Source organism: Mandrillus leucophaeus, unplaced genomic scaffold, assembly GCF_000951045.1.
Source record: "Mandrillus leucophaeus isolate KB7577 unplaced genomic scaffold, Mleu.le_1.0 Scaffold417, whole genome shotgun sequence".
Lineage (NCBI taxonomy): Eukaryota > Metazoa > Chordata > Mammalia > Primates > Cercopithecidae > Mandrillus > Mandrillus leucophaeus.
In genome coordinates, this window is record NW_012104443.1 from 2,166,790 (window position 1) to 2,180,722 (window position 13,933).

General features: G+C 38.2%; 1 protein-coding gene and 1 pseudogene across 4 annotated transcripts in view; both read left to right on the top strand.

Moving 5' to 3' along the window:
• The window catches only part of LOC105548616 (chromosome unknown open reading frame, human C15orf41), a 279,913-nt gene that overhangs the window by 20,539 nt on the left and 245,441 nt on the right, over window positions 1–13,933 (top strand). The gene's annotated exons all lie outside the window — the stretch shown is intronic.
• Window positions 12,019–13,404, top strand: LOC105548615 (annotated as a pseudogene). The gene has a single exon (XR_001007415.1). The product of XR_001007415.1 is annotated as a tropomyosin alpha-3 chain pseudogene (transcript).

A 13,933-nucleotide genomic window follows, 5' to 3' on the forward strand; every position in this document is an offset into this window, starting at 1 on the left:
GCTAACACTCTGCAGTGTGAGGAGTTGGTTCCCATTTAGAATGTGAATGACTTTACCAACTGGGATTTAATTAGGGGTTGAGACTAGGTACCATGTGTAACTGTCCTCTCATTGAGCATGGGGTAACTTGGACTGAGAAGGGGTCTTTACGTGAAATTTTAGTGGCTGGAATCAAGGTAGATTTGTGATTGGAGATTTGGCTTTTTTCTATCCCCTGTTTTCTTTTTGTAATCTTAGGCTTGTAGCTTACATGATTCAGATGAAGACTAGTGTAATACTTACCAACTTTGACCATGTCAAACAGGTACCTCTGTGGTCTTTGGCATGGATATTTTTGCAAAACTGGACCTACTGAGGTGATCTGTCACCTATTATTAAACCTCATAAACTTCTTTTTCGGGGATTCCCAACTGAGCAGCCACAGGGCATTGTAAAACCCCAGTGAACTAACTACTTGTGTGATTTCTGGAGCTCTTTGGTTTTCTCAGTCTGCCATGAGGTCACAAATATGGCAGTTTCCAAAGCAGAACATTTTTAGCCTCCTCTTCAGGCTAGGCTGCTTTATCTTAACTGTCTACATTAGACCTTTGCTTTTGGCCTTCTCTGGGACTGGAATTCCTAACCCTATGAGTAAAATCCTCGTGTCCTGCCTGGCACACAGTGCCAGTGAGCTCTACCATTGTACTGCCTCCAGCATCATAAAAATAGACAGCAGCGCTGATTGACTTTTCTAGGCTGCTCTCTGAAAATTCGTCATGGACATGACCCGATCGTGGCATCACCGAATCATTAACTTGCACCATATACCAAAACACTCAGGGTTTTATCGATAGCAGCTCTCAATTTTTGTTTTGTATTCATGGTGATAAAGCTACTATGATTCCTAATTGGGATTAGGAAGACATGAAAAATCTTGTTAGGGTGTTGAAAAATGATTATGTAATAGTAAGAGGGAAAGAGTTTGAATTTCACTTACTGTGAATTCTTAGGCATGTGTGCTCAGGGCGAACGCTTCCAGCCACTCCGGTAGAAGGGGCTCATGGTTTTGGTTGGTGGTGTGCCCTGTGCCTGCCAGGCTATCAGCGCCTGCGTCTTGTCTTCTACCTAACTTTTCTAATGTCCTCCAATAACCGAACTTTGATTTTCCCTCACATGTATCGCAACTATAAATTAATGACTCACAGTTTTAAAAGTGCTATGATGAATACTGTTTCCTGCTGGGGACACATTGTAATGATAGCAAAAACACTTTTGGGACTTCTCTTTTGGCAAGTATTTTTAGAGTGTGTGGCACAGTGTCTTTGGTACTTTTGAGAATGGAGACAAAAGGCATCATTAAGTTTGAAAAATAAGGGGGCTGATGTGACCATAGATTCTGGAGACATAATTATTTTGCCATATGGTATAATTCAATAACAATAAATCCTTTATTGTATTTGTCTATATTTCTAGACTTGGTGGCCACCCTGTATTTTGGTGAGATGTAAGGTGTGACTGTGAAGCTGGTTTTCTTGTGTAACTGGTAAAGTGGTTCTAAAGTGATTCTTAAAGACAAGTTGTGTTTTTGAGCCATGGCAGCATCATTGGTGCTAAATGTACAAATCCCGCTCCTTCTCCAGGATTATTACTTTGGCTAAAGATAATGTGAGTAAATTAGTTCCTTCTTTTAGCTGAAAAAGTTTATCTTGTTACTTTATCCTTGTACTTAGTAAGTGCGGACTCTCCTTCGTTAACTACTAGCCCTTATTTTATGCCCGCCTTTTCTCTGTGCTCCCCAAATGCAGATTCCGCTACCCGTCTCTCTGGTGGTGGTTTATAAGGCAGACTTCTTAGAGGAAGAAGAGAAGTGAAGGGTTAGATAATCTAACTAGGCAGTTAATCCTTGAATACCAGAGTGGTAGCTCAATTTAGGATTTTCAGTTACATTTTAAAGCGTTTTTTATTTGCTTAGAAAGGAAGACTATAGTAATTTTTGAATTTTATCCTATGGCTTACAAAGCATTTTTGTAAAACTTTCTCCTTTTTCTGGTGGTACTGATGGAGGGAGTTGGAGATACTTATTTATCCCTCTATTTGAGATGGAGTTTGAAATAGCACGAAACTTATTAGCTATTTATTTTTATTTTCTTTCTGTTTTTCTTTCTGTATCTTATAAGCTCCTATTCTTCTATTATATCATTGAAACTCATGCTTTTTCTCAGAATAAAGAGGTAAAATTCTTCCTTGTCTTTGGAAGGAACTTCTACCTACTGTAGAGTTGGGAGAATCACTACAAAAGGCTAAGTAAAACAGAGACAGAACCCTGAAAAAAGAGTTATTGTCCATTTATTTAGCACAGTTCCTGTGGTAGGGAGGCAACATTAAATATTATTTTAAAAACTGCATTTGTGAGACATTAATAGATGCCTTGGTTTGCTGCAAATTCGTTAAACCTTTTTTGGTAATCTTTAAATCATAGAGATAGGACTTTAAGTAACTAAAGTGTAGGTAAACACTATTTAATGATCAGTAATTATATATCTGGTTTTAAAGCTGTTTCAACAAAATGTTATTGGAAGACAGATTTTCTGCTACAAATGTTAAACCCTTCGGAATATGTGGGGCCGAAAGGACTAGTTCGGGTGTGATCTGAAACTTGGGGCAGCTTGCCTTCTGCCTCAATGCTTGGTTCCACCCCGAGGAGAGGAGTTAGACACCACTATGTGCGCTTGACACATGCAAATGCTAAATACAGTAGCAGCATGAGGTCTCTGCCATTAACAGTAATTTATGTAATGAAAGCCACCTGGCTGTTTTTTTTTTTTAATAATTAATTGCTTGTAGATAATAAATTTAAATGTAATTTATAGTTTTCTAAATTTGATTACCATATAGACCCAACAGCAAACCTAAAAAAATTGTCAATTCTATAATTTTCTTCTATGACTTTTAAAAGGTATACACACACACACAGACACACACACACACACACACACATTCAAGTAAATATCAGATGAAAATACTTTTGGAGAGCAATAAGAATGTAATCAACTCCTGTTGGTTTTATTCAAGTTGGAATGCTAATTTTGAAATAGTCTCATTACTTGAAGTTTTATATTATTATTTCAGCTGACCTTTTAAAGGTATTTCCACATATAGTTAATACACTCAGAAGAAAGTATACCTACTTAACAGTAACATAGTCAAACTCCTTTAAAAAAAGCTTTTTCCCTATTTTGTAAAATTCCAATTATGTTTTCAAAAGAATTTATATATGAAGAAAAAGCACTTAAGCATATATGATGATATTTAACATAAGAGGCTCTTTGCCTAATAGATTTACCAAGCACAATATCTTAGTTTAAGATGGCTTTACGGTATTTCTTTTTGTTTATGTGACCACATATATCAGCTGCCAAAGAACTGTGTTTCCTAATGTAGAAAATATCTAAGATTCACATGGTTTAAAGAGAAAGGGGGATTTAGACCCCTGTCCCCTGTGCTTCTCTTTCATTAAAAAAGAAAGGAAAGACAGAAGGAAGAGGAAGTAAGGAAGGACATAATTTATGGCTTTATGTTTAAGATTTAACTACTGTTTAATGACAGTTATATCAGACTTTCTCAAACTTCGAATCTGATTTCTTAAATTCATGCCTCTTTCCTAAATGCATTTCTTTTAAATAGCTATATTATTATTTTGTACTCTAGCAGTGAAATCGCTATCATTGTCAGTGTGTATAATACTTTTGTAAAGGATTAACAGATTAAGGAAGAATTTGAGTAGCTTTGACCTACAAATTTATAAACTGCAAAAACTTTTCTCCTTATGTGACCAGCAACATTTTTATCTCTCTACGATTTTAGTAAAGTTTATGTAAATCAATAATGCTGTTTCTGTAACTTGTATTTTTTTTAAAATCTGGAATTCTCTTTGTTCTTTGTAGAAACTCAACTAGATTATGAAAAACTTAGTTCTGTTAAATAGCAAAATTGCATGTTGACTGCTTACAGGATTGAGAGAGTCGAGTGATGAGGTTTCCGTGTTCGCTGGAATTGTCTATACAGAATAAAAATTGTGGCTTCTGTGTGTGGTCACGGTGTGACCACCATCCATCACCTCAATAGCAGACATCAGATTTGTTCATCACTTGGTTTCCAAGGTCTAATAATCCCTCAAGAATTTACAATGTTGTTGACTGTCCCCATTTACATCAGTGAAGGCTTTGCAACAGGTGCAGCTGTGTATACTAATTGCAGGGTGTGCCTAATCTGTCCAGAAGGGAGAGTACCTCCAAATTTGGTATCTTAAAGAGTGGAGTGACCTTTTAAAGTCCCAGAATGAGAATTGCCAACAATTCCAACAGGCTAATTATACCCACAAGGAGTTGTGAAGTGCTTTTAAGTTTTCCTATACACCTAAAAGTTCAGTGAACGGCTTGAAGTCATTAACATATGACAGATGCGCTCCCTTTTCAAGAGCTTGTATGATAAGTTTTGATTGTAGAAGTGGGAATTTGACCTATAGCTTATCACTTGCTTCATTAGCATGCTTGAGGACAAGGAGTTTTTTTTTTTGTTTTTTGTTTTGACATGAGTGTTATCTTACTCATGTTCCAGAATTCCATCTGCCTCCTTCTCTCCGCTGATACGAAGTCACAGCAGATAACCCTGATGCTGGTTTTTTAAAAGCATCATGCATTGTGTAGTGTTACATATATTTTATATAAAAATATGTAGAATATGAATATGTTTCTGAGCGTGGGGCTTTCAAAGTTTTGATTCATTATTTTAGACATACTGCCCCCCATGTGATTTCTATTCTGTTTAATGGAAAAGGAACAAATACACTTTTTGGCTTATAAAGATGACCGAAAGTCCGACTTCTACATTTCCACAAAGCTGACCACTTCTTGAAGTGAATGAGAACAGGGGAATGAAGTTTGGGATTTTTTCTAGGGGACTCTGCGCACGCATAGAGGAAAGTATGCTTCCCAAAGAATGAACGGATGCTAGAGGTGTGCCCGCAAAGAGATGTGGAAAGGAAGCTTAGAAGGATTTCGTGCAGTAAACTCTGTGACTGCAGCACTTAAATGAAATTGCTTTTTATTATCTGGCTGAAAAAATCATCCAAAATAAGCCATACAGGATGAAGGTTAAAAAGCTTCTGGGTAAAAACAGTCTTGGATAATTTAATTTCCTTCCACAGCAGCTCTGTATTTACCTGCTTATGATGTCTGTTTCAATTCCTTAAAAGGCTGTATACCTAAACTTTATTTTAAAATGTTTTCTGTTAAATTAAAATCTCTGTTTATAGAAGTCACTATTCCCTTAACCTCTAAGGGGGTTATGTAAATTTTATATTCCCTAAGGGCACAGTCATATTTAGCTGTATTCCTGTCAGTTACCGGCAAGCTCTTTTTGTACAATTAGGGGGTGGTTAATTTACTCTGGTAAGGTTGCCACCTGTCTAGGGATTAACCCAAACAGGTTGGAAGTCACAGAGACTTTTGAATTGGAGTTTAAAGCAGTAGGAGTTGATTTATTAACTCTCTCCTCCCATTTTGGTGGCATTTTCTGGGTTGATCAGTGGTACTTGTGACAGGTGTTTCTTGGTCCCTATGTTTGTGAGGTTGGAAAAGTACGTTGTTAAAATTGTAAGTGTCACTGGAAATCTGTGAACAGTAGGTGTAATCATGCTGGGTACTTATGAACATGAACTGGAAAGATCTTCCACTCCTCTCCATTGTTCCCAGTCTTATAATATCTTACCAAATTGTTGGATCAGTGGGAAGTGGCATGCTTGAATCATGTGGATAGTTTGAAGACCAGGATTGTGTTCAATGGAAATAACATCCTATCTGGTGTGTCAGGAAAATAAACCATGAAGAACATTGATGATGTAGTTCACAGGAGAATATGAGGAGGTAACTTTACAGTATTTAAAATAAGCTGTGAGAAATATCCAATTGATTAGTTTAAAGAAACATGCCTTAAGTTTTCTGATACAATATGTAAAATAAAATAGCTTACTTCATATGACCTAATGTGCATGTGACTGCATTCCATCTGGAGCCTGGTTCCACTAGAAGCGTGCCCACGGTCATGACTGACTTCTTTGAGATCTGTGTGTGTGTTTCTCTTTCCCTCCCTCCCTCCTCCTTAACTTCCTTTTATTCCTTCTTCTGTCCTTCCTTCCTTCATTCTAATTTAAAATTAAGTGTATTATATGTTATATAAGTATTTTTTTTTCAATTATAACCTGTTATGGATATACAGTTCACATACTGTAACATCCACCCTTTTTAAGCGTACATTCATTGACTTTTAGTGTATTCACAAACTTGTGCATCCGTCACCATTATCTAATTACAGAATATTTTACGACCCCAAAAAGAAACCCAGTACCCGTCAGGTATGGCTCCCCATTCTCATACTTGCTCAGCTCAGTCCTAGGCGATCTCTAATCTACTATCGGTTTCTATTGATTTGCGTATCTTGACAGTTTGTGTAATTGATATTATACAATATGACTAGCTTTAACTTAGTGTAATGTTTTTGGGATTCATTCATGTTGTCTCATTCTTTCTTATTGCTGAAAAATCCGTTGTAGCAATATACCACCTTTTGTTTATCCTTTCATTAGTTTGTAGACGTTTTGTTGTTTCCCGTTTTGGGCTATTATGATTAAATGCTTCTATGAACATTAATGTATAAATTTTTGTGTTGACATATGTTTTTGTTTCTCTTGGGTAGATACCTTGGAGCACAATTTCTGGGTCATATGGTTTAACATTTTGAGGAACCATAAAACTAGTTTTCAAAGTGACTGCATGATTTTACATTTCCCCATAGGAATGTATGAGGGTTTCAATTTCTCAGAATCCTCAGTAACACTTATATATTTTGTCCTTTTGATTATAGCCTTCCTGGTAGGTATGAAGTAGTATCTCACTGTGGTTTCGATTTCTATTTTCTCAGTAACTAATGATGTTGGGAATCTTTTTCTGTGTTTATTGGCTGTTTGTGAAGAAATGTCTATCCACATTCTTTGTTCATTTTTAAATTAGGTTGTCATTTTATTATTGAGTTGTAAGAGTTATTTACATATTCTAGATACAAGCCTCATATATGTGGTTTGCAAGTATTTTTTTCTAGTGTGTTGGTTCTCTTTTTTTACTTTATTTATGGTGTCCTTGAGTGATTCTTTTATAAGGATCTTACTTCTAGAAGGAAGATACAGAAGATCAATAGAGATATCTGTAACCTTCCTATAAGGAAAATTTTATCACTCTTTAAGTGAAGTTCTTATTGTTCGATACACTGTTTTGGTAAAAGTTGTTTTTCTTTAGACAATGTGTTAAATTAAAAAAAAAAAAAAAACTTGGCAAGCAATCTCCGGAATCTCCTGAATATAACTTTAAAAGTTAGGCATGCTTTTACTTTTTTCTCCTTCTCACTTTGCCTTTTAAAGTTATACACAAATATATATATATTTAAAGTTTTATACAAGTATCTCTATAGGGAGCAGATGTGTGTATATATGTGTGTGTATATGTGTGTGTGTGTGTGTGTGTATATATATGTATAAATTTTTTTAAAGACAAAGTCGGGTTCTGTTGCCTAGGCTGGAGTGCAGTGACGTGATCTTGGCTCACTGCAACCTCAACCTCACCATGCTCAGGTGATCCTCCTGCTTCAGCCTCCTAAGTAGCGTGAGACCACAGGTGTGCAACCACTATGCCTGGCCTATTTTTTAAAACTATTTTTACAGATGGGGGTCTCCCTTTGTTATCCAGGCTGGTCTTGAACTCCTGTTCTCAAGGGATCCTCCTACCTTGGCCTCCCAAAGTGTTGGGATTCTAGGCGTAAGCCACCGTACCTGGCCTATTATATCTTGATCATATCATCTACATTGACAATTTGATAGGAACGATGTTAGTAAAGTGCTAAAAATAAAAACTTGAGCAAACCAGTAAAAATATTATTTAAAAAAATAACTATAATTGTAAAGAATCAGGGATCTATCAACTTAAAATGAAAAAACTTAAAGGGCCGGGTGTGGTGATTCACCCCTGTAATCCCAGCACTTTAAAGGGGAGACCGAGACAGGAGGATCACTTGAAGCCAGGAGTTTGAGAAAAAACTTAAATTCAGTTCTATTGCTTTTACAAAGTGATTAACCAGATATGGTTTATGAAATGTATTTCTTTAGCTGAATGCTGGGAAGAGACCATCACCTTTCCCGGGCCAGAAGATACAGGCCTGGGGATCCAGACCAGGTAGGAGATCTGGCTTCCAAAGCCAGTTTTGCTGCAGTGCTAAGAGCATGGCCCTCGGCAAGTTACTTACTGTCTTGGAGCTCCAGTGTGTCCATGTGGATAGAAAGAGCTCCTGTTTTTCACACAGGATGTGTTAAGCTTTTAAGAAGGATGTAGTGCCAGGATAATGCCCTGCCAATCTGGAGGCTGGTGTTTTTGTAAAGCTGTGAAAGGAAACTTTCTACAGTCTGAGAGAGAAAAGATGAGAGCTTCTCCCTTGTTCAGCTCTCTATGTGACCACATGCTTTAGGTCTCTGACATATCAAAGTAGGGCATATACCTTAGAGCTCCTCTGGCTGAATATTATTTCAGGGGTCTCAAAGATTGGCTATCTTGCTAAAGTAGTTTATCAGCAAAATATGAGAAATGGTTCACAAACTATAATATAGGAAATATTTAATCAGTAAGTAGGTATTTGCATTAAAAACAAAACAGATGACAACTGCATCAAAGCACAGGGATAATTGCATGTTGAAATGATATTCGACTAAAGCAAGGGGCATGTAGGAAGTCACTTTGAATTGTGGTGTTGTAGAGAAGTACCTAATTGCTTGTTCCTCTTGTCACTTTGCTTCTTTTAAGTGACTTAAGCAAGGTAGTTTCTTAAATTGTGCCTTTATAAATCTTTTCAGTTGTGTAATGTGAAAATTATTAATGTATGATTATCTAGACGTAGTTGTGTAGTGTATCATTTTCTTTGGATAGTTAATGAGATGTTGGCTTTTGTGCCATTTATCTTGGGAAAAAAAGAATAGCTTTCTTTCACATCCACTTCTTTAGCCACACTTTATCTTTGATTTGGATGGGTTTATATATAACTGTGTGTGTGTGTGTGTATGTGGGTGTCTATTTTTGTTTGCTTTATGTGTAACTGATAATAAGAATATATGAATCTAGTTGTCAGCTAGATTCTATTTGCATAAACAAAAGTGGGTACCTGCTCTCTGCAATGGCTACTCCCTTAAGAAAATTAAGTGTCCACAGAATTGGTGACCTGTTTTTAAGAGAACCTGTAACATCTTTCTAAATGAAAAATCATTCCAGCAATATTTACTATTGGCAATTTTCTTCTGTCTGCTTTTAGAACTTATTGGCCAACCAGGTCAGACATTATTAAAGTTCAAAGGGTCCAGGGGGAAGAGTAATGGTTTTGTGGTACTATGAATTTTAAGTCTTGCCATTTTCAGGTGTTATAGCATCTGTTCTCACATGCCACTAAAAATGCATAGAAGTTTTAGACCAAATTCAGGGTCAAAGTTACAAGAGTGATGATGCTTCTGACTCATTCTCTTAGCGCTATATTACCCAAATTATCTGCATACCATGCTGTAGTAAGATCCTTTTTGACAAGTTATTTGAAAGAACTTATTATAACAAGGCTTTTTTTGGGGGAGGATTTAGCACTTCTTGGCAATTTGTTTAGGTACAGTTGGAGAATCTGTTCTGACTGAACTGGTTAGCTATTGACAATACTCAGATAGACAGTAGGGAGTCCTTTAGTTCTGAGAATAACTGTGTTTTCTACTTACCAGAAGCAATGTCTTTTGAATATAAAACTCTTGGGGAGACTGAGTCCTGTGCCACATACGCTTTTGAGAGTCCACTCTCCAGCACATGGAAGTTGTTAACAGACAGGTGCTTGATAAATATTTGTTGAAATACTGAATAAGTGAACTAACCACCTATTTGGAGAGGCTTCTAAATGTGTAGCTGTTTAATATACATTGGTGAGTTTAATGAAATGAAGAGAGACTGAGAAGGAAACTTATACAAAATTATCATGTGTTGGTTGAGTGAGTCTAGGTATACCTGCATCTCTATGGAAATGGAATGTCCATACCTCATAAAATCAGCTGCTTTAAAAATTTTCTTAGTATTGTCATTATATTGAAAGAGAATAGGAGAAAGAACGTTTGTGTTTTGGGAATCAAATACTTTATTCCTAAAGTTGGCAAATAGTTTACTAAACGGAATTAATTGTGTCTTGAACTGAAAACATCAGCAAGGCATTTGCCTTTTATCAAATGAATATCAAGTTGTTTTTTTGGTGGTATCCCTAGCCCTACACTCTGTTACTCACTAATGGTGTTTGTGAAATGAAGTTCATAATTATTAGAGATAACTCTTAACGGAATAACATATAGTAGGAGTTTAAAATGGCTTAAATTTATTGAATAAGTGAAGTGAATCAAGACAACTTTTAGCCATGGTACATTATTCAGAGTTATATAGCAGCTTCATTTATGATTGTTGAGTTCACTTGGATAGAGTGCTGTTCCCATGATAGAAAATGTAGTTTTCCCCAGGTGTCTGTTTTCTCGTTCTTCTACTGTGATAGAATCCTCCAGTTTTGACCAGAACATGACTTCTAAGAACAGAGGCGTCCTTGTGTCTCTCATGGCCATGGGACTGAATTCTGGCTATTGCAGAGTAAGCGTAAGTTTTATGTGGCAGCTTGGTTTTATGTGGAGCCTTCCTTAAGAGACAGCCCTTGTCTCTCTTCAAGATCCTTTCTCAGTCTTGCTGTCTGGAATGCACATGCCACAGTCTTAACCGTGGGCTGATAGAATGGTGAGCTGACAGGAGCCTGGGTCCCAAGGACTTCCTGGAGCAAAATTGCTATGGTGGAAGAGACAAATCTTACTGGGAAAGACAAACATTTCTGTACTGTATAGTCCATAGTTAATTTGGGATTATATTTTTTCTCCCTTGTAACCGATCCTCACCCCATCTATGTAGAGGTAGACGGGCTGAGTTTTATCAGATTGGATTTCTAGGAAATAAGATCAGAGTGAGGCTGCGTGAAACCAAGTTTCTCACCATATTCAGAGCCATTTTAAAGTGTGTGCCTTACTGATTGCTGGTGAGTCATGTAACCTTTCAGTAAGCTTGGCATGTTATGCTACTGAGTGTCTTTCCTTCCCTGGTTCTGGATTTGGTCTGACTATGTCAGGACTTGTACATGGCTTTTACAGATTTCCTGCAGTGACTGGTCTGCATTTTCTTCCTGGATGTTGTAAAGATAGAGGGTTGGGTTAGGGAGAGGTCACTGATTATATAATCAACAGGTCACAGTGCTCTTTTTAGGCATCGTTATTTTTAGTCTGGACACGAACATCTTTTCCCTGAGAAAAAGTTTCCATCAATCTCACTATTTGTTGATATCTCTTAAAAAGGTAACAGTTGGTTGCTTGAATTTTGTGATATTGTAGCCATTTTATCAAAATGAAAGCAGAGGCCAAAACATAGTAGGTTTTTGTTCTGTATTTGATATAGCTAAAATTTCTAAGACTTAAGAATCAATTAGTAGCACACATTCTCTTATTCTTCTTGCGAAGCTTAAAGTCACTAATTATTAGGCACCACCATGCCATTTAGTAATGGCATCTCTGTTATGTATTCACATGTTGTCTCAATGCACATTCATTTACTGTGTCTGTGAGTTGCAGTGTTTTTATATTTTCCCTTAAAATGGATATGTGTGTTTGGTACGCGGGTGTTAGGAAATGAGAGGAGGAGGGTCATTCTTCATTAAGTCATCACTTGAAAGGCTAATATGTGCAAGTCACTATGCTAACTATTGATGATGTAAAGTTAAAAAGATACAAAGATTGAAAAAAAAGGGATTCCCTGTCTTAAATAACTCAGTTTTGGAGAGGCGGCTGCAACGCCGAGCAGAGGAGGCAGGAACCGGAGTGCGAACAGTAGCTGGGTGGGCACCATGGCTGGGATCACCACCATCGAGGCGGTGAAGCGCCAGATCCAGGTTCTGCAGCAGCAGGCAGATGATGCAGAGGAGCGAGCTGAGCGCCTCCGGTGAGAAGTTGAGGGAGAAAGCCGGGCCCGGGAACAGGCTGAGGCTGAGGTGGTCTCCTTGAACAGTAGGATCCAGCTGGTTGAAGAGGAGCTGGACCATGTTCAGGAGCGCCTGGCCACTGCCCTGCAAAAGCTGGAAGAAGCAGAAAAAGCTGCTGATGAGAGTGAGAGGGGTATGAAGGTTATTGAAAACCGGGCCTTAAAAGATGAAGAAAAGATGGAACTCTAGGAAATCCAACTCAAAGAAGCTAAGCACATGGCAGAAGAGGCAGGTAGGAAGTACGAAGAGGTGGCCCGTAAGTTGGTGATCATTGAAGGAGACTTGGAATGCACAGAGGAATGAGCTGAGCTGGCGGAGTCCTGTTGCCGAGAGATGGATGAGCAGATCAGACTGATGGTCTAGAACCTGCAGTGTCTGAGTGCTGCTGAAGAAAAGTACTCTCAAAAAGAAGACAAATATGAGGAAGAGATCAAGATTCTTGCTGATAAACTCAAGAAGAGACCTGTGTTAAGTTTGCTGAGAGATCGGTAGCCAAGCTATGATATGATTGATGACTTGGAAGATAAACTGAAAATGTACCAGAGGAACACCTCTGTAGACAAAGGATGCTGGACCAGACTCTGCTTGACCTGATTGAGATGTAGAACGCCCCAGTCCCACCCTGCTGCTGCTCCTCCCTCTGACCCTGACTCCACCTGAGGCCAGCCTGCCCGAAGCTGCCCTTTAACTGAGGGCTGATCTTTAACTGGAAGGCTGCTTTCTCCTTCCACCATCCCCTCCTTCCCTGTGTCTTTTTCGTCAAACTGTCTCTGCCTCTTCCCGGAGATTCCAGCTGGGCTAGAGGCTGTGCACCTTTGGAAGCAACATTTAAGGGAATGTGAGCACAATGCATAATGTCTTTAAAAAGCATGTTGTGATATACACATTCTGTAATTACCTTTTTTGTTGTTTTGTAGCAACCATTTATAAAACATTCCAAATAATTCCAGAGCCCTGAAGCAGCAATCGAATCCCTTCCTCACTTTGGGAAGGTGACTTCTCGCCTTAATGCATATTCTCCTCTCCATAGAGGAGAGGAAAAGGTATAGGCCTGCCTTACTGAGAGCCAAACAGAGCCCAGGGAGACCCCACTGTGGGAAACCTCATTGCTCTCTACAAAGTACTAGCCAAACCAGAAAGGCGATTCCAGGAGGAGCTGGCCAAACAGCAACAACAAAAAATGTGCTGTTCAGGTTTTCAGCTGTAAGATATCTTTGCAGGTTATTTCTATTTTTTTATTTTTATTTTTTCATTAGAAGTCACCAAATTAAGATGGTAATACCTCTGAGACAACATTTTTGTCCTATCTCTACCCCCTCCCAACTGCTTACAGAATGGATCATGTCTCCCTTATGTTGAGGTGACCATTTAAATGCTTTCCTGCCTTGTCGAAAGAAAGAAGAGTGTGTTTGCCACTGATTTAGCCATGTGCAACTCATGTCATTACCCTTTTCTGGGTTCGAAGCTGCTGTCTCTATCTCTAGAAGTGCCATCTCATTGTGCTTTGTATCAGTCAGTGCTGGAGAAATCTTGAATAGCTTGTGTACAATACTTTTTCAATTTTATATTATTGTGAAACTTTGCTTCTTTGGGTTTGTGGCACCCTGGCCACCCCATCTGGCTGTGACAGCCTCTGCGGTCTGTGGACTGGCAGCTTGCAGATCTTTTTGTTTTTTTAAAGTTTCTTTCCCTACCCAGTCCCCATTTCCCGGTAAGGTTTCTAGGAGGTCTGTTAGGTGTACGTCCTGCAGCTGATTGGCTGAAAATGTGCTCTCCTTTG